This window comes from Nicotiana tabacum, chromosome 22, assembly GCF_000715075.1.
Source record: "Nicotiana tabacum cultivar K326 chromosome 22, ASM71507v2, whole genome shotgun sequence".
NCBI classification, from domain to species: Eukaryota; Viridiplantae; Streptophyta; class Magnoliopsida; order Solanales; family Solanaceae; genus Nicotiana; species Nicotiana tabacum.
The window spans coordinates 106,723,764-106,745,498 of NC_134101.1; positions in this window are offsets into that span (position 1 = coordinate 106,723,764).

Genomic DNA, 21,735 nt, shown 5'->3' on the forward strand with positions numbered 1-21,735 from the left:
GTATAAAATGGCACTGCATCACCCTTTGTGATTTACACTCTTCCTCACATGATAATGTAAATGAAATGGTACAACATCACCCTTCGTAGTTTACACTCTTCCTCATCAAGCACATGTATATCAATGACAAGCAAGGTAGGAAGCATGAAGTGCATCAAGAATATAGAGTGAGTAAATACACCACGTGATTATTAATTACAGCTCTCGAACCAATAAATAACTAAAAAAAACTCAAGAATCCTATAGTTCAAGTGCTTCGACAGAAGCTCAAACATGCTTTTCATCATAAGTATGGACCCAAGTAACTCAGAATTTCGGTCATAGACATGTGTTTTGATTAGGTATAGTGATGACCAAATTTAGCATATTAACAGTCACAAAGTGTCCGTCAACTTTTATCAAGTTATAATAAGCTAAATCATGGTTTCGGAAATTCATATTCATATCATTATAAAAGTCAAGCAAAACATGAAGCAAGAAAATAACATATTCCAACAAGGCACAAAGAATCGTATAATCTGTCCCCAAGCATGGTTAACCCTAACACATGCATATACGCTCATCACCTCATTTCACCCCCAAATGTAGAAAAACATATTATTTTATTAGAAAAAAATTCTCCCAACAAAGCTAAGCAAGACATTTACCTCAAACAAGCCAAATCAATACACTAGAAGCACCATCCCACACGAATCGACCTCCGAACGACTCGAAACTAGACAAAAGTAACCCAAAATCATCAAATAATGTCATATGAAGCAAATACAAACGATAAATGCCGAATCTTTAATCAAATACTGAAAGTCAACAAAAAGGTCAATCCGAGCCTACACCTCTGAACCCGGAAAAACTCACAATTTCAACAACACGTTCGAATACGAGTCCAATCATACTAATTTTACTCAAATCTGACCCCGAATCAATGTTCAAAGTCCAATTATTTTTTTTGGGAAAGTTTAGACAAAAAACCCCCAATTTTTCTTTTAGATTCATCAAATTAAATGCCAAAATTGAAAAAGGAGTCATGTAATATAATCAAATTAGAGTTAAAAATATTTACTACAATCCATGTGGTGAAATCCCCTTCAAAATTGCGCAAATTCATGCACCATAACTCAAAATATGATAAAATAAACTCAAGGTTACACAAAAACCTCCAATTTCACTTTTAGATTCATCAAATTAAATGCCAAAATTGAAAAATGAGTCATGTAATATAATCAAATTCGAGTTAAAAATATTTACTACAATCCATGTGGTGAAAATCCCCTTCAAAATTGCGCAAATTCATGCACCATAACTCAAAATATGATCAAATAAACTCAAGATTACACAAAAACCTCCAATTTCACTTTTAGATTCATCAAATTAAATGTCAAAATTGAAGAAGGAATCATGTAATATAATCAAATTTTAAAAATATTAATCCCAATCCACATGGTAAAAATTCCCTCTAAAATTGTTCAAATTTTAGCTCCATAACTCAAAATATAATAAAATGAGTTGAAGGTCTGAAATAGAGTACTTATATGCACTACCTAATGGTACCCTACCGCATTCACGATAGTACCCTCGCGATCGCGATGCACAAAAATGAACTCAGCCAAAAATATGCTTTGCGTTCGTGCACTACCCTTATGAACACAATGAACACAAAAACCACAACTACGTGAACACGCCCATGACCTCGCGAACGCGAAGACAGAAGTCCCCAGCTCCTAGTTGAACAATGATAGCAAACCATGACTTGCAAACACGAAGTACAAACCTCTCAACCCTTCGTGAATGCGCTTCTCCTCTCGTAAATGCGATGAATAAACAACCAGAAGCTCCCCAAAACTATACGCGATCGCGTCCTTACCTTTGCAATCGCGAAGAAGACCTGAAACACCAGAACCAACATAAAACCAACTATGCAAAATAGAGACAAAATGGTCCAGAACCACCCCGAAACTCACTTAGGCTCCTTGGGACCATGTCCGAACATACCAACAAGTCCCAAAATATGACGCGAACCTACTTGAGGCCTCAAATTATGCATAACAATATCAAAACCATGAATCATCGATTAAGATCAATCTCTTAAGTTCATAAACTTCAAACTTCGAACCAAGCGTCCGATTCAAGCCTAACCAATTCGAAATGAACCCAAAATTTGCATACAAAATACAAATGATATATCGAATCTATTCCAACTCCCCGAACAACAATTCAAATGCGATAAAATCGAATTCAACTCCCGATCAAACCTATGAACTTTCCAAACCTTCAAAGTGACAACATTCGTCAAATAGTGCCTAAACCTTCTAGAAATATCCAAATGTAAATTTGGGAATACGCCCAAATCCAAAATCACCATCCGGGCCTAACGGAACCATCAAATCTTCAATTCGTGGTCAAATACACAAAAGTCAAACTTGGTCAACTCTTATAACTTAAAGCTTCCTATTTAAGAATCATTCTTCCAGATCAATCCCGAACAACTCGAAAACCAATACCGACCATACACGCAAGTTATAATACACTATATGAAGCTATTCATGACCTCAAAATTGTCGAACTGAATGCAAACTCAAAATGACCGATCGGGTCATTAAATCCTCCCCCACTTGAACATACGTTCGTCCTCGAACGTGCCAAGAGTCAATACAAGGCTATCAAATCACCGTATAACCTCTCCTTACATATACCCGCAGGTAATTTCATGTCACCCCAATCAATATAAGCTTGACAACACAACCTAACTGAAGATCTTACTTCAACCTTAGTCCATAAACCTTAGAACTCATATCTCCAACATCATAAATCTATTAAAAGATCCGATTGCATCTATACAATGTATAAGTCTGAACAAGCAGTATCAAGCCATCAATACACTGCCAAGTTCAAACCACACGACGTGCCACATAACTCATGTACTTAAAGTAATAACTTTAGACCACGTTAGATGCTCATCATCTAACCTGGTACCGGTAATATACTCCATATCAAATGAAATCTTCCGAACCTTCACAATGCTGCAAATGATAAAAGAAAGATGTAAAAACTCGTAAATACCCATGAAATCAATAAGTCAAGAAGCTCTCTTGTCCGACAAGTACCATTGCCAAATTCTGAGCAGAAATATGGTGTCATTCTTCCAAAACATTCCTTATCCCAATAGGATAGTGTAAATCCCAAATCTAGAAATCTTGTTTCACCCAATATAAGCAGTCAACCGACAAGTCACTCCAAAAGCCACATGGAGACTACACAAAGCGGTCCATACACCAAATAAATAATAACTCAGATATGAAAGATAATAGTAAAAGGGTCAAATAAGAAGGCTACCAAGCAAGTTAAATAGGTAGGGTAATATTGAACATCTTCCTATGAACTATTCTCACAAAGTAAAATCAAACACACAAAATATGCATAAGGAATCACATCTCACAACAATATTGTTGTGGCGCATAACCCGATCACACCCACTACTGTTGTGGTGTGTAATCCAATCCAATTATATCAATCCATATAGGGATACCTACCGAGCCATAATGCTCAGGCTCACTAGTCATACATGCGCCAACATCAAGCATGATAGAGTGCACAAATATAACCGTGGAAAGATGATTAGGCATAAAACAATACTGAGAAGGAAAGCACAACTATGGTAAAATAAACAGATCAACATCAGGAGGGCCATCTTGCCCATAACACCATAAGGCCTAAACACAATTACAATATGTGTGCGAATAATCATGTAACCTCACAAACCGTCATAGCATAAGAGAGAAACATATAACATAGAACAGGGCGCAAATAACATCCATTCCTCTCGATGATATACCTGCACCAACAATTGCATAAGAGTAAGCGAATCCAATCTAATAGAGAATAAACATTCTTATTAGGCTACAAATAGCTCACAACCAAATTTCGATCATCCCCAAACAAGTAAATAACCTTCCAAAAGTCCACAACAACCTATCCATAACACATAGCATCAACTACCAAATTCTTAGCATATCTTCACAGTTCGCAACCAAGAAATAATCTGCTAGCGAGAACATCAAGGTAGTTAAATCTCAAGATAACAGAATCTCCATATTTGATCCCAACTCCACTACTCAAATGGCCAATACATAATTCGTGCACAATCGTCTCACGAAGGATACCCACATAAATCATTTGTGCCACGTAGAAAAACCTGAACCTCAGTAGCCCAAAATCAGGCGATCGTCGTAACACTAGTCAAGCATCTGCAAGTCAAAACACAATGCGCCTTCTGAAATACACACCCTTCCCAAACGATACCCAATACTAGCAGTATTACCTTAAACACCTGAAATCGTCCATGCAATCTAGAACTCATGACCTTCCCTTCAAAACTAAACCACAACCTTATACTCACAACTTTCAATCCAACACGGTGCACCGTAACTATCATGCTAACTCGTGAAAATACAAAAAGCTCATAATCAACTCTGAATCACAAATAGGATGAACACCTCATCAACTAGGAACCTTCCATTAAACTCGACCCAGGAGGACATCACCACACTCAACACACCCTCTGAACCTGTCAAATTCATCAACGCTGAACCGTGGACATAACCATCATGTATTCTTTGAAACATGCTAACATGTAACCAAGTCATGAGAACTAATTTCCTCTAACTCAACCGAGTCGTGCATACTGCCAAACCCAAAAGTAACTCAATCTAAAATGCTCGTTCTAAAGGAACTTTCAGCGAATCCAAAGTTGTTTCTTGCATCTCTGTAATATTGCCATGTAGAATCATTATTGATATAGAAGTACCGCTAATCTAGACACCATACACTACCGATATCAAGCCCTAACCATACACAAATATGAGAGGCCTTAAATGCCATATACGATATGGAACTCATCAGAACCTTATCGATAGCCTTTTACCTAACTCTAATACCCAATAAACAACCAATACGCACCAAACAACCCACGCTTCACCAACACATGAATATTAAAAGAAACAACCAAGCAATCATTTTTCCTCGCACACTACATCCACAAAGAATATCAAGCTCGAATCATTCTCGAAGTCATTCTTTTCAAGTCATAGCTAATCCACAAGCATCACTCAGCCCAAAAACTGATACAACACATTATCCTACAATCTGATCATCGATAACAGATGCCTTCACTTAGCTAGAAGTATAGAACACATCATCGATAATCCACAGTACCACATCTTCATAGTTTCCCCGATCACGCACTGATAATCAGCTGAATACTTCATAAACTCATCTAATACTGGTCATAGAATACTCCGAAGACTCTACCAAGTGCACACTCATCCTTGCATTAGTCAAGCAAACTTTCCCAAATACTCTGAAATGATAATATATGCATTCCACCAAATGGAAAACTCATACTAAACACAATATCTAAACACATCACGCAGGAGAAAACTCACTGGCTAGACTGAAATCAACACCTTACCATGACCCCACCATAGTCACAATAACTAGGAAACCAGTCAGTTTTCCCATGTCCATACTTACAAACCAGAAACAAGAATCTGCTTCATACCACAAATGAACAACTGAAATATCTATCACTGCATCTGCTCCTAAGACTATATGGCACATAGTGATGATAATCAAGCATCCACAGCCCTTCGCAACCCATCCGCAACATCACAAGCCATCGGTGCACAATGATACTTGGTGTTCAACATCGCATATAGATGAATAGGAAGAACCGAAGTTGCAGGTTTCAAGCTGAAACAAGGTCGCACGAATATGAAGGAAAAAGGAAAGTTTCCTAAATGTCATGTAGCCTCTCGAAGATAGCCATGAATGTCATCATACCGGTCCACAAGACTCTACTAGACACTTACTTACGACTCGTAGAACCTATGAACCTAAAGTTCTGATACCAACTTGTCACGACCCAAAATTCAACTAGTCGTGATGACACCTGACCCAACCCACTTGGTAAGCCCAATAACATTTAACATAGTTATAATAATATAAAAGTGATCAATAAATGATAGAACTAAATTCCATACAATATCCTAAGGACTGGTAATACAAGTCATTTGCCACTAAAACTGGATTTTTACAAAAACTGGTATGAAATAAATACAACGTCTGTCTAAAATATTTATAAAGAGAATTCAAATATAAAACTACCTAGCAACAAGTGGTAGCTAAATCTGGAAGATAGGTACATCTTCAGTGCCAACTCATGTAATTCACCGCATCTCAGCTGCAAGATCTGCACGCAAGCTACAGAAGTGTAGTATGAGTACAAATGACCCCATGTATTCATTAAGTATCTTGAGTAATCTCGATGAAGTAGTGATGAGGCTTTTTAGTTAAAAGATACTCACTGACATAACATGTGTAATAGATATGCAATAGAAACGGTACTAGAAAATAATAGAGAAAAATACAATAACAATTATGCGAAGTACTAAATGATTACTAGAAGGTGGTCAGTTTTCTCAATATCACAACTAATCCTTTTCTTAAAGCGATAACCATAAAATTTTTTAGTAAATTCATGAACTTTCATAGCATGAGGAATATACTCAAGACATTAAATCAAATGGCATAGCAATATCCTGCATTAATCTCATTCTCACCAGGTATATGAATATATGTCAAATCAAATGGCACGACAACACCATTCGTGCATTTATCTTATCCTTACCAAGTATAGGTATAATAGCACCAACCAGGCTAAAAATTCCAACAATAGTAACTATGAAGTAAAGAGTACACAGATAACAACAATAAACAAGTCGGAAGCTTATGAAAAATAGAAACAGATGAGATAAGAGGCACAAAAGTAGTAACAACAAGTAAGGTAGAAGAACATATATTTTAACAATTAATGAGGTAAAAGGTTTAGGTGAAATCACAACAAACAAGAAAAGGCATAGATGTACATATAACAAACAAGAAGGTAGACATGAACGTAAAAATAAGTAACAAATAGAAGGCACGGATAGAACAATAGGAAATACGTAAAAGGGAAAAGATATGACAACCACATGCAACATAGAAACATAGGTGCAATAGTAACGACTCAAGATGAAGGCATAAATGTATATACAAGAAAAACATATTGCAATATAATGCATGTCTCTCATCCTCGCCTGTATAAAAATACCCTTCATGCCATGAACACATGATAATATAGAAACAATGGCACATTATCACCCTTCGAATTTTTACTCTCGTCCTCACATTATAATATAAATGCAATGACACATCATCACCTTTCGTGATTTCACTCTCGTCCTCATATGATAATGTAAATAAAATAGAACGACATTATCCTTCATGCATAGTAATGTATATAAAATGGCAAAGAATCACCCATAGTGCTTTACACTCTTTCTCACATGATAATGCAAATAAAATTGCACGGTATCACCTTTCGCGCTTTAAAGTCTTCCTCACCAAGCACTTGTATATTAATGACAAGCAAGGTAGGAAATATGAATAACATCAAGAACAATGGGTAAGCAAATACACCAGGTGAACATCAATCACAACTATCAAACCAATAAACAACTCAATAAACCTCAAGAATCCTATTGTTCAAGTACTTTGATAGAATCTCAAGCATGATTTTCAACATAAGTATGGGACCCAAGTACCTCAGAATTTCGGTCATAGACATGTATTCGTAATTAGGTATAGTGATGATTGAATTTAGCACATTAACAGTTTCACAAAGAGTCCGTCAATTATTATTAAGTTATAATAAGCTAAATCATGGTTTCTAGCATTGAAATTCATATTCATATTATTATGGAAAAAGGGTCAGATATACCCCTGTACTATTAAAAATTATCCACATATGTCCTCTGTTATACTATCAGTCTAAATCTACCCCTCATGTTAGCAAAGTAATCAAAAATATCCTTATTTTTAATGGTGCTCCACCATATCAATCCAAATCCTACATGGTTTGGCATTTGGGTGAGGTGGATGCCACGTGGCATGCCACCTCACCATCTCCCCCTTCCATTTCTTCTTCCCCTCATACCTTGAAATGGAGGTTCCAAATTTATTTTCTTTTAAATTTGGACAAAATTACTGTTAATCTCCGAATCTAACACGAATAAATGATTTTCAAAAGACTTAAAGAATACATCACAAAACCCAATGACAAAATTATCTGAAGCTTTTTCCTTGTGAGAGGAGATTGATACAAGTTTGGAGAATCAAATTTGCTCAATACTTATTTATACCTGAAGCTTTTTAACACATGTATTCCTTGGACAAGTTAAATTATAGAAGTAAACATTTGCATCTTCACTTCCAGCAACTTCAATTGTTAGAAGAGATAAGTCTTTTTTGCTATCTTGCCTGTTTTGTTAATTCATAGTGGTAGAGAATATATTTATATATATAATGAAGATTTGGAAAATAAAGTTATGCTCAGTGGAAGGATAAGTGGTTAGATAAATGAGCTCACGGAGAAGGCTTTAATCTTTATTTGCTTAAGATTTGATTTTTTCCAGAATGACAAAAAATTATTTACACATTGCTCATTTTTTTTTTGGAATAAAATGGGCCATATTTTTGTTTACTAAGAAGAAATGGAAGGGGAAGAAGATGGTGAGGTGGTATTTCACGTGGCATCCACCTCACCCAAATGCCAGAGACCATGTAAGATTTGGATTGCCATGGTGGAGCACCGTTAAAAATAAGGGTATTTTTTATTACTTTGCTAACAGGAGGGGTAGATTTAGACCGATAGTATAACCGAGGACATATGTAAATAATTTTTAATAGTACAGGGATATATGTGGCCCTTTTCCCTATTATTATAGAAGTCAAGTAAAACATGAAGCAAGAAAATCACATATTCCAACAAGACACAAACAATCGTATAATCTACCCCAAAGAATGGTTAGTCCTGACACATGCATATACGTTTGTCACCTCATATATGCATCACCCCCGCATATAACAAACAATATCATTTAATTAGAAAAAATTCTCCCAACAAAGCTAGACAAGACATTTACCTCAAATAAGCCAAATCGATACACTAGAACACCATGCCATACGAATAAATCTTCGAACGGCTCAAAACTAGCCAAAAGCAACACAAAATCATCTAATAATATCATTGGAAGCAAACCCAAACGATAAAGAATGAATCTTTAATTAAATACTCAAAGTCAACAAAAAATTCAATCCGGGCCAGCACCTCAGAACCCGACAAGCTCATAAATTTTGATAACCCATTCGAATATGAGTCCAGCCACACTAAATATACACAAATCTATCCCATAATCAATGTTCAAAACTCAATTATTCATTTTAGGAAAGTTTAGACAAAAACTCTCAATTTCTCTTTTAGATTTATCAAATTAAATGCCGAAATCGAAGATGGAATCATATAATATAATCAAATTCGAGTAGAAAATACTTACCCCGATCCATATGGTTAAAATTCCCTCCAAAATCTCCCAATTTCGGGTTCCATAACTCAAGATGCGATAAAATGAGCTCAAGGTCCGAAATAGAGTACATATATGCACTGCCTAGTGGTACCCCACCACGATCGCAGTTGTACCCTCGCAATCGTGATGCACAAAATGAACTCAGCCAAAAATAAGCTTCATATTCGCAGAACTACCCTCACGAATGCGATGAACACATGCACCAAAACTACGCGAATGAGCCCACCACCTCGCAAACATGAAGACAAAGTCCCCAACTCCTAGCTGAACTGCAATCGCGAACTATCATCTACGAATGCGATATACAAAACACTCTACCCTTTAAAACACGCTTCTCCTCTTGTGAACACAATGAATAAACAACTAGCAGCTCCCCAAAACTCTACATGATCGCGTCCTTACCTTTGCGATTGCAAAGAAGGCCTGAAACACCAGAATCAGCAGAAAACTAGTTTTGCCAAATAGAGACAAAATGGTCCGGAATCATCCGAAACTCACCTGGACTGCTCGGGATCCCGTCCGAACATACCAATAAGTCCTAAATATAATGTAGACGTACTTGAGGCCTCAAATCATGTATAACAACATAAAAACCACGAATTATCTATCAAGTTCCAAATGGCATATCGAACCTATTCCAACTCCCAAAATAATAATCTAAACCCATAACATCAAAGCCAACTCCTGGTCAAACCTATGAATTTTCCAAATCTTCAAATTGCCAACTTTTGCCGAATAGTGCCGAAAACTTTTAGAAACATTCAAATACAAATTCGGGCATATGAACAAGTTCAAAATCACCATCTGAACCTAACAAAACCATCAAAACTCCGATCCAGGGTCAATGTCACGACCCTAAACCCGGACCCGGTCGTGATGATGCCTCTCGTGAAGACAAGGCCAGCTGACACACTCCCAATTTATTTTTAAGCAATTAAATAATAGAACTAAGTCTGAATCATAATAATAAATCCCAAAAATAAGGTAAATAATATAGTTTGCGGAAAAAGACATAGTCCGACATCGAGATGTCACTAGTCATGAGTATCTATCATAAAAACTACAAGTATGAAAAGAGTCTACATAACTATTACATAGCTGAAACAGAAGAAAATAATATAGAGGGAAAAGCCTTGGGTTGCGAATCGCCGGACAACTACCTAGTGAATCTCCGGAATCTGCTGGAAGCTCTCTCAACCCTCGCAAGCAGGACCCGATGCGCCTCAATCTGCACACGGGGTGCATGGAGTAAAGTGAGTACTCCAACTCAGTGAGTAATAATAATAAATGCAGACTGAGCAGTAAGAAATCCCGTAGAGGCACATCCACAGGTTATAAGGAAACAGTAAAAGCCAGTAAAAACAATGAAGTAGTAAAAATTTGTAAAGTCACTTTAGTTCAGTTTAAACTTCTTGAAATGCCTTTTTAACAATTAAGCGAGTAAATGACCTGCAACTAGGAAAGATAAACACATAAAGAACCACCCCTCTGGCACAATACCAACAGAATCAGCCCCTCGAGCAACACATGGAATAATACCAGCCCCTCGAGCTATATCTCACATCACAATGGGTACCCGCACTCAATGGGGGTGTGTAGACTCTTGCAGGGGCCCCTTACGGCCCAAGCGCAATATCAAGCCATCTCGTGGCATAATCACATAGACTTTCGGCCTCATATCAACAAGCCACCTTGTGGCATATAACTCTTAGGCCCTCGACCTCATAATCATAATCAGGTGTTTCCTTACAACATAGGCCCTCGGTCTTACTCAGTCAGAATCTCACAAGCCACTCGGGCAACAGTAAAACGTGATGCTCAGCCCAAAGTATCATTTAAAATATCATTTTAAGTGTTAAAGAAGAGTAAACATGGCTGAGTTATGAAAACAGTATAATATAGCATGATTGAGTTCAAGTATAAAGTCAAAACAATGAGGAAATATCAGTAAAAATCCCCTAAGGGTTCAAATAGTTAGCACGAGGCCCAAGTATGTCATTCAGCCCAAAACATGATGATAGCAAACAATCAGTCAAATACGCGATAAAACAATCATTTGGGATGGACTGTCACAATCCCCAATAGAGCACGACCCCATGCTCGTCATCTAACGTGTGTGTCACCTCAATATAGCACAACGATGTGCAATCCGGGGTTTCATACCCTCAGGACAACATTTACAATGATTACTCACCTCAATCTGGTCCAAACTCTAGCCTACGACATCTTTGCCCTCGAATCGACCTCCACTCGCGTCGAATCTATCCAAAATCAGAATTACGACGTCAAATATACTAAGGGAACGAAGCCCAAGCGAAAATAATTAATTTATAGCATAAATCCCGAAATTAACAAAAACCCAACCTCCAGGCCCACATCTCAAAATTCGATAAAATTTACATCAATATGTTTCTTATTTCCCCCACGAGTTCATACATATCAAAAGTCCCAAAATCCGACCACAAATGACCCCTTAAATCCTCAAGTCTAAATCTCCAATACCAAGCCCTAGTTTTCCCAATTTTTAACCTAAAATTCCATTAATTACAGCTCTAATCCGTGAAATAATATCATAGAAATGAGTTTTAGGTTCAACAATCTTACCTCCAGATGATATCCCTTGAATCCATCTTCAAAATATCCCAAAAAGCTCCAAACCCGGCTTACAAATGGTGGAATGACCCAAAAATTCGCGAAGGAATGCTTTTATACCTTCTGGCCCAGGGATTTCGCACCTGTGGCCAATTCCCCGCTTCTGCGGTACCGCTTTTGCGGTCAATGGACCGCTTCTGCGATTTTTCACTTAAGCCCCAGATGCCGCATCTGCGATGCACTGCCCGCACCTACCCCATCGCAGGTGCAGCTCCTCAGCCACTTCTACTGCTCTAGCCTTCCTAGGCCGTTTCTGCTTCTGAGACTCCTAATTCGCTTTTGCGAGACCGCACCTGCGGTCCCCTAGCCGCAGGTGTGGTTATGACAACAATGGGAAAACATCAGCTGCCACAACCCAACTCCAATCTTCTGTCAACCATCTGAAATCATCCCGAGGCCCCTGGGACCTCAACTAAAAGTACAAACACATCATAAACCACCATCCAAACTTATACCAATCTTCAAAACACTTCAAACAACATCGAATCAACCAAAACACATCGGATTCAAGCCTAATCTTCCAAAATCTTCCGAATTACGCTTTTGATCAAAAGTATACCAAATCACGTCCGAATGACCTGAAATTTTGGACACACATCCCAAATGACCCAATGGAACTATTGAAACTCTTGGTATTCCATTCCGACCCTAATATCAAAATCTCACCTACCAACTGTAAAATGCCAAAAAATCCAATTTCGCCAATTCAAGCCTAAATCTACTCCGGACCTCCAAAATACATTCCGATCATGTTCCTAAGTCCCAAATCACCTCCCGAAGCTATCCGAACCATCAGAACTCACATCCGAGCTCTCTAACACATAATTCAACATCCGGTTGACTTTTCCAAGTAAAGCTGCCTCAAAAAAGACTAAGTGTCTCAAATCTTCTCAAAACCTTTTCGAACCTGAGTCAACCAACCAGATTACACATAGAACCGATAAACAAAGCAATAAGAAGCCAAAATGGGGAAAACAGAGTGGTAACTCATGAGACGACTGGCCGGCTTGTCACATCCTCCTCCTCTTAAACAAATGTTCTTCCTCGAACGAGTCAAGAAATATACCCAAAGCCTCAAACAGGTGAGGATATTTGCTCCGCATCTCCAGCTCAGTCTCCCAAGTAGCCTCCTCCACGGGTCGACCTCTCAACTGCACTTTCACTGATGCTATATCCTTTGATCTCAACTTTCGAACATGACGCTCCCAAATAGTTGATGGCTCCACATCATAAGTCAAATCACCATCCAACTGAACCGTGCTGAAATCCAGAACATGAGACGGATCCCCAATATACTTCCGGAGCATAGAAACATGAAATACTAGATGCACACTTGACAAGCTGGGTGGCAAAGAAAGCTCATAAGCAACCTCCCCAATCCTCCGAAGTACCTCAAAAGGCCCAATGAACTGAGGACTCAATTTACGCTTCTTCCCAAACCTCATAACACCTTTCATGGGTGAAACTATCAACAGAACCTTCTCACCAACCATGTAGGACACATTCCGAACCTTCCTATCAACATAACTCTTTTGTATCGAATGCGTTGTACGAAGCCTCTCCTAAATCACCTTCACCTTTTCTAATGAGACACAATGCAAACGAACAATCTCCCGAATATAGATCTCTGCTAACCGCTCTAAAGAGTAGGTAGTACACACAAGAATGAAGTGCGCGGACTTGGTCAGCCAATCCACAATCACCCAAATAGCATCGAACTTCTTCAAAGTATGTGGGAACCCAACTACAAAGTCCATGGTGATCCACTCCCACTTCCACTTTGAAATATTTATCTGCTGAAGAAAGCCACCTGGTCTCTGATGCTCATATTTCACCTGCTGACAATTGAGACACTGAGCTACAAATCCCACAATGTCCTTTTTCATTCTCCTCTACCAATAATGCTGTCTCAGATCCTGATGCATCTTCGCAGCACCCGGATGAATGGAATACCGCGAGCTATGGGCCTCCTCCAAACTCAACTCCCAAAGCCCATCCACGTTGGGCACATAAATCTGGCCCTACATCCTCAACACCCCATCATTACCAATAGTCACATCTCTGGCATCATCGTGCTGAACTCTGTCCTTAAGGACAAGCAAATGAGGATCATCATACTAGCGCTCTCTGATGCGATCATATAAGGAAGACCGAGAAATCACACAAGCCAATACCCGACCGGGCTCCGAAATATCTAACCTCACGAACCGATTGGCCAAGGCCTGAACATCATCTGCAAGAGGTCTCTCCCCAACTGGAATATATGCCAAACTCCCCATACTCACTGCCTTTCGGCTCAAAGCATCGGCCACCATATTGGCCTTTCCTGGATGGTACAATATAGTGATATCATAATCCTTTAGCAACTACAACCATTTCCATTGCCTCAAATTGAGATCCTTCTATTTGAACAAGTGTTGGAGGCTACGATGATCAGTAAACACCTCACAAGACACACCATACAAATAATGCCTCCAAATCTTTAACGCGTGAACAATGGAAGCCAACTCCAAATCATGAATGGGGTAGTTCTTCTCATGGGGCTTCAACTGACGAGAAGCATAAGCAATAACTCTACCCTCCTGCATCAATACACACCCAATACCAACTCTCGAAGCATCACAATACACGGTATAGGAACCTGAAGCTGATGGCAAAACTAACATTGGAGCTGTGGTCAAGGCTGTCTTGAGCTTCTGAAAGCTCTTCTCGCACTCATCCGACCATACAAATGAAGCACCCTTCTCAGTCAACTTGGTCAAGGGCAATGCGATAGATGAGAACCCCTAAACAAACCGACGGTAATAACCTGCTAAACCAAGAAAGCTGCAAATCTCGGTGGCTGAGGATGGTCTGGGCCAACTCTAAACCGCTTCTATCTTCTTCGGATCAACCTAAATACCTTTGCTGGACACCACGTGCCCCAAGAAATCCACTGAACTGAGCCAAAATACACACTTGGAGAACTTTGCATAAACTTCTCCTCCCTCAATCTCTGCAACACAACTCTCAAATGGTCTGCGTGCTCCTCCTGACTACGCGAATACACCAAAATATCATTAATGAAGACTATGATAAACGAGTCGAGATAAGGCTGGAACACACTGTTTATCAAATGCATGAATGCTACTAGGGCATTGGTCAGCCCAAAAGACATGACCAAGAACTCATAATGACCATATTGGGTCCTGAAAGCCGTCTTAAGAATATCCAGGTCCCTAATCTTCAATTGGTGATAACCGGAATAGAGATCAATCTTGGAGAACACTCTCGCTCCCTGAAGCTGGTCGAACAAATCATCAATACGAGGCAAAGGATACGTGTTCTTAACTGTTACTTTGTTCAATTGCCTATAATCAATGCACATCCTCATTGTGTCATCCTTCTTCTTCACAAATAGAACATGTGCACCCCAAGGCGACACACTAGGCCGAATGAACCCCTTATCAATGAGTTCCTGAAGCTGCTCCTTTAACTCCTTCAACTCCGCTAGTGCCATACAATACGATAGAATAGAGATGGGCTGAGTGCCCAACACCAGGTCAATACTAAAATCAATATCCCTATCCGGTGGCATGCCCGACAGGTCTGCAGGAAATACATCCGGAAACCCCCTCACAACTGGAATAGAATCAATATTGGGAGTCTTTGCACCTACATCCCTCACAAAGGCTAGATACGAAAGACAACTCTTCCCAACCATACACTGGGCCTCCAAGAATGAGATTACCCTACTGGGAACATAATCAGTCAAACCTCGCCACTCGATCCGTGGCACGCCTGGTATAGCCAATGTCACTGTCTTAACATGACAGTCCAGAATAATACGATACGGAGATAGTCAATCCATGCCCAAAATAACATCGAAGTCTACCATACATAATAACAACAGATCCACTCGGGTCTCCAAACCCCCAATAGTCACCACACACGACCGATACACACGGTCAACAATAACAGTATCGCCCACCGGAGTAGATACATGAACAGGTGAAACAAGAGACTCACGGGGCGTATCCAAATAACGAGCAAAGTATGATAGCACATAAGAAAAGGTGGAACCGGGATCAAATAATACAGAAGCATCTCTGTGGCAGACTAAAACAATACCTGTAATAACAACATCGGAAGCAATAGCATTAGGTCTATCTAGAAGTGTATGGAAACGGGTCTGATCTCCACCTGATCGACCTCCCCCTCTAGGGAGACCCCTAGCTTGGTGGGTAGGTGGTAATGGAATAGCTAGTGCTGAAGCCGATAGCTGACTCCTCTGCTGAGATGAAGCCGCAAGACGGCGAGGACACTGCCTCCACATATGACCCATCTCTCCATACTCATAGCAATTCCCGGGTGCTGGAGACGGGGACTCAAGGGAGACTCTAGCACCAAAATGACTAGAAGACGCACCTGGCATAGAAGAGCCCTGAACTGATGGAGCACGGGACGAACTCTGAGCTAGAAGGGCACTAAGTGATGACTGGCCCTGATGAGAACTGTGAGAACCATGATTGATGACCCCTCCACGATAGCCTGGGCGAGCTGGTTGAGTATGCCTGAATGGACACCCTCTATCATGCTGAAACTAACCTCTCGAAGGAGCATCGCCATAGCTACCAGATCCTCGAGTCCTCTTGGCCTCCCTCTCCTCTCGCTCCTGGCGACTAACTGACTCAATCTCACGAGAAATGTCTACAACCTCCTCAAAGGTCGCACCAGTCGTCCTCTCTCTGGTCATAACAATATGAAGCTGATAAGTGAGGCCATCAACAAACCTCCTAATCCTCTCTCTATCTGTCAGAACCAACCAAATCGCATGGCGATCTAACTCATAGAACCTCATCTCATACTGTGTCACAGTCATCTCACCCTAACGCAACCACTCAAACTGCCTGCGCAGCTCCTCTCTTCAAGATTGCGGTACATACTTCTCCAAAAAGAGAATGGAGAACTGCTGCTAGGTAAGGGGTGCTGCACCAACAGGCTTACGCCTCTCAAAAGCCTCCCACCAAGTGAAGGTAGCTCCAGAAAACTGATAAGTAGTGAAAGCGACCCCGCTGATCTCCAGAATACCCACTGTATGTAGCATCCTCTGACACTTATCCAAGCCTTGGGCACCCTTGCCTTCTACACCACTGAAAGTCGGAGGCTGAAGTCGAACAAACCTCTCCAACCTACGCTACTCGTCCTCTGGCATGGCAGGAACTACATAGCCATGAGCAGCTGCAACCAGCTGGACTGGATGCACCCCCGGTGTCTGAAGTCCCTGCACGACCTTTTCAGATGTACGAGCGGCAGGAGTCTAAGTGCATCCCCGACCTGAGAAGTAGCTGCGGCTGTAGTGACTGAAACCGCCTGAGCTAGGCTAGTGCATACTAAGAGAATCTGAGCCAAGGCCTCTTGAAGACCCGGGATCACAATGGGCACAGTTGGTGCCTGAGCTGGTGCTGCTGGAGCGTCCACAATTGGGGCCTGATCCTGGACTGGGGCGGCTGGTGGATCTGTAGGTGCTGCCCTAGCTGCTGTGCGGGCCACACCCTGCCCCTATCGTGACCACGACCGCGTCCTCGGCCTCTAGTGGCCACAGCTGGTGGTACAGGTGGTCGTCCATCCTGACCGGAAGCGCGTGTCCTCACCATCTGTGAGAGAATAGAATGACAAAAGTTTAGTACTCGGATCACAGATTCGCACGACAAGAATTTCAAGAATATGAAGTTTTTCCTAAAGGTTATGCAGCCTCTCGAGGATAAATACAGACGTCTCTGTACCGATCCGCGAGACTCTACTAAACCTGATCATGACTCGTGAAACCTATGTAACCTAGGCTCTGATACCAACTTGTCACAACCCTAAACCTGGACCCGGTCGTGATGACACCTCTCATGAAGACAAGGCCAACCGACACACTCCCAATTTATTTTTAAACAATTAAATAATATAACTAAGTCTAAATCAAAATAATAAATCCCCAAAAAAAGGTAAATAATAATGTTTGCGGAAAAAGACATAGTCCGACATTGGGGTATCACCAGTCATTGCATCTATCATAAAAACTACAAGTCTGAAAAGATTCTACATAACTATTACATAGCTAAAACAAAAGAAAATAAGATAGAGGGAGAAACACTGGGTTGCGAATCGATGGGCAGCTACCTAGTGAATCTCCGGAATCTGCTAGAAGCTCTCTCAACCCTCGTAAACAGGACCGGATGCGCCTGAATCTGCACACGGGGTGAATGGAGTAAAGTGAGTACTCCAACTCAGTGAGTAATAATAATAAATGCAGGCTGAGCAGTAAGAACACGTAAAGGCACATCCACAGGCTATAAGGAAACAGTAAAAGCCAGTAAAAACAATGAAGCAGTAAAAAAGTGTAAAATCACTTTAGTTCAGTTTAAACTTCTTGAAATGCCTTTTTAACAATTAAGCAAGTAAATGACCGACAACTAGGAAAGATAAACACATAAAGAACCGCCCCTCGGGCACTATACCAACAGAATCAGCCCCTTGGGCAACACATGGAATAATACCAACCCCTCGGGCTATATCTCACATCACAATGGGTACTCGCACTCACTGGGGGTGTGCAGACTCCTGGAGGGCCCCCTTATGACCCAAGCGCAATATCAAGCCATCTCGTGGCATAGTCACATAGGCTCTCGTCCTCATATCAACAAGCCACCTCGTAGCGTACAAATCTCAGGCCCTCGGCCTCATAATCCAGGTGTTTCCTCACAACATAGGCCATCAGCCTTACTCTGTCAAAATCTCAGAAGCCACTCGGGCAACAGTAAAATGTGATGCTCAGCCCAAAATATCATTTTAAGTGTTAAAACGGAGTAAACATGATTGAGTTATTTATACAGTAGAATACATCATGACTGAGTTCAAGTATAAAGGCAAAACAGTGAGGAAATATCAATAAAATTCCCCTAAGGGTTCAAATAGTTGGCACGAGGCCCAAGTATCGCATTTAGCCCAAAACATGATGATAGCAAACAGTTTTCAGTCAAATACGCGGTAAAACAATCATTTGGGATGGACTAAGTCACAATCCCCAATTGTGCACGACCCCACGCTCGTCATCTAGCATGTGCGTCACCTCAATATAGCACAACGATGTGCAATCCGGGGTTTCATTCCCTTAGGACAATATTTACAATCATTACTCACCTTAATCCGGTCCAAACTCTAGCCTACGACACCTTTGCCCCTCGAATCGGCTTCCACTCGTGTCGAATCTATCCAAAATCAGAATCACGACGTCAAGATATGCTAAGGGAATGAAGCCCAAGCGAAAATAATCAATTTAAAGGATAAATCCCGAAATTAACCAAATCTTGACCCCCGGACCCACGTCTCGGAATTCAATAAAATTTACATCAATAGATTTCTTATCTCCCCACGAGTTCATACATATCAAAAGTCCTAAAATCCGACCACAAATGGCTCCTCAAATCCTCAAGTCTAGGTTTCCAATACCAAGCCCTAGTTTCCCCAATTTTTATCCCTTAAGTTTCATTAATTAAAGCTCTAATCCGTAAAATAATACCATAGAAACGAGTTTTAGGTTCAACAATCTTACCTCCAGACGATATCCCTTGAATCCCTCTTCAAAATCTCCCAAAAGCTCCAAAACCGACTTAGAAATAGTGGAATGACCCAAAAATTCGCAAAGGAATGCTTTTATACCTTCTGGCTCAGGGATTTCGCACCTCCGGCAAATTCCCCGCTTCTGCGGTACAGCTTTTCCGGTCAATGGACCGCTTCTGCGATTTTTCACTTAAGCCCCAGATGCTGCATCTGTGACACACTACCCGCACCTGCACCATCGCATGTGCGGCTCCTCAGCCGCTTCTGTGGCTCCAACCTTCCTAGGCCCTTTCCGCTTCTATGACTCCAAATTCGCTTCTGCGAGATAGCACCTGCGGTCCCCTAGCCGCAGGTGCGGTTATGACAACAATGGGAAAACTTCAGCTGCCACAACCCAACTCCAATCTTCCATCAACCATCCGAAATCACTCCGAGGCCCCGGGACCTCAACCAAAATTACAAACACATCATAAACCACCATCCAAACTTATACCAATCTTCAAAACACTTCAAACAACATGGATTCAACTAAAACACATCGGATTCAAACCTAAGCTTTCAAAATCTTCCGAATTATGCTTTTGATCAAAAGTATACCAAACCACGTCCGAATGACCGGAAATTTTGCCCACACATCCCAAATGACCCAACGGAACTACTGCAACTCTCGGAATTCCATTCCAACCCCTATATCAAAATCTCACCTACCAACCGGAAAATGCCAAAAAATCCAATTTCGCCAATTCAAGACTAAATTTACACCGGACCACCAAAACACATTCCGATCACGCTCCTAAGTCCCAAATCATCTCCTGAAGCTATCCGAACCATCAGAACTCACATCCGAGCTCTCTAACACATAAGTCAACATTCAGTTGACTTTTCTAACTTAAGCTTCCTCAAAAGAGACTAAGTGTCTCAAACCTTCTCAAAACCTTTCCGAACCCGAGCCAACCAACCCGATCACACATAGGACCAATAAACAAAGCAATACGAAGCAAAATTGGGGATAACGGAGCGGTAACTCATGAGACGACTGGTCGGGTCGTCACAGTCAAATACATAAAAATTAAACTTGGTCAACTCTTCCAATTTAAAACTTCGTATTTAAGAATCATTCTTCCAAATCAATCCCGAACAACTCGAAAACAAAAACCTACCATCCACGCAAGTTATAATACACCATATGAAGCTACTCATAATCTCAAACCACCAAACTAAATACAAATGCTCGAAACGACCGGTTAGATCATTAGATGATCGAAAAATACAGTATAATGCGTAAGCTAACAAATCAAACATTGAACGAGAATAATTGAGACATTAAAGAACAATATACCAAATGATATAGTATAATAATTTAATATGATTTATCAATTCATGACCTACATATGAACGATTCACTAAAATTTTAAAAAAAGGAGCATAAAAATATTGAGAGAAGTTCTCCATCTAAATAAAACTATTTTAATGACTACATTGTTGATACTATTATTGTCTTTGCATAAAGGATGGATCTTTAATTTATAAAGATCTATAACCTTTTACTACAAAAAAGGATCTGTCAACTATGAAAGAGATTTATATATTTCTTTTAGGAAAAATAAAATAAATTATGGTAAATATTTTACTCTTCATTCAAGTAACATGTAAAATCAATATGTCAAAAAAAAAAATTAGGGCAGGCCCTATCAATTTATTTCTTGTTTTCTTTTCTTTGTATCTTATTTTTGGTAGAATTTTGTTAATTTATTATTACAAAGTAAGCTATGTATCATAATTCATAGCATCAGAAGATTATAGAGCCAAACAAACCAACAGTTCAGGTGGCATTCAGTTTGATCACTTGATCTCTCAAGCTCCAAGTTAACATTATAAAATTATCCATGCTTTCATATTTGGTGGTAAATGTTTAATTGTTGCATAAAATTATCTTCGTTATACAATGATCTTTGCCCAAGATGGTAACCAACCGATACCACTAAAATCGATACAGACCGTTCGATATCTTGTTGATTGAGTGACAGTTTAGCAT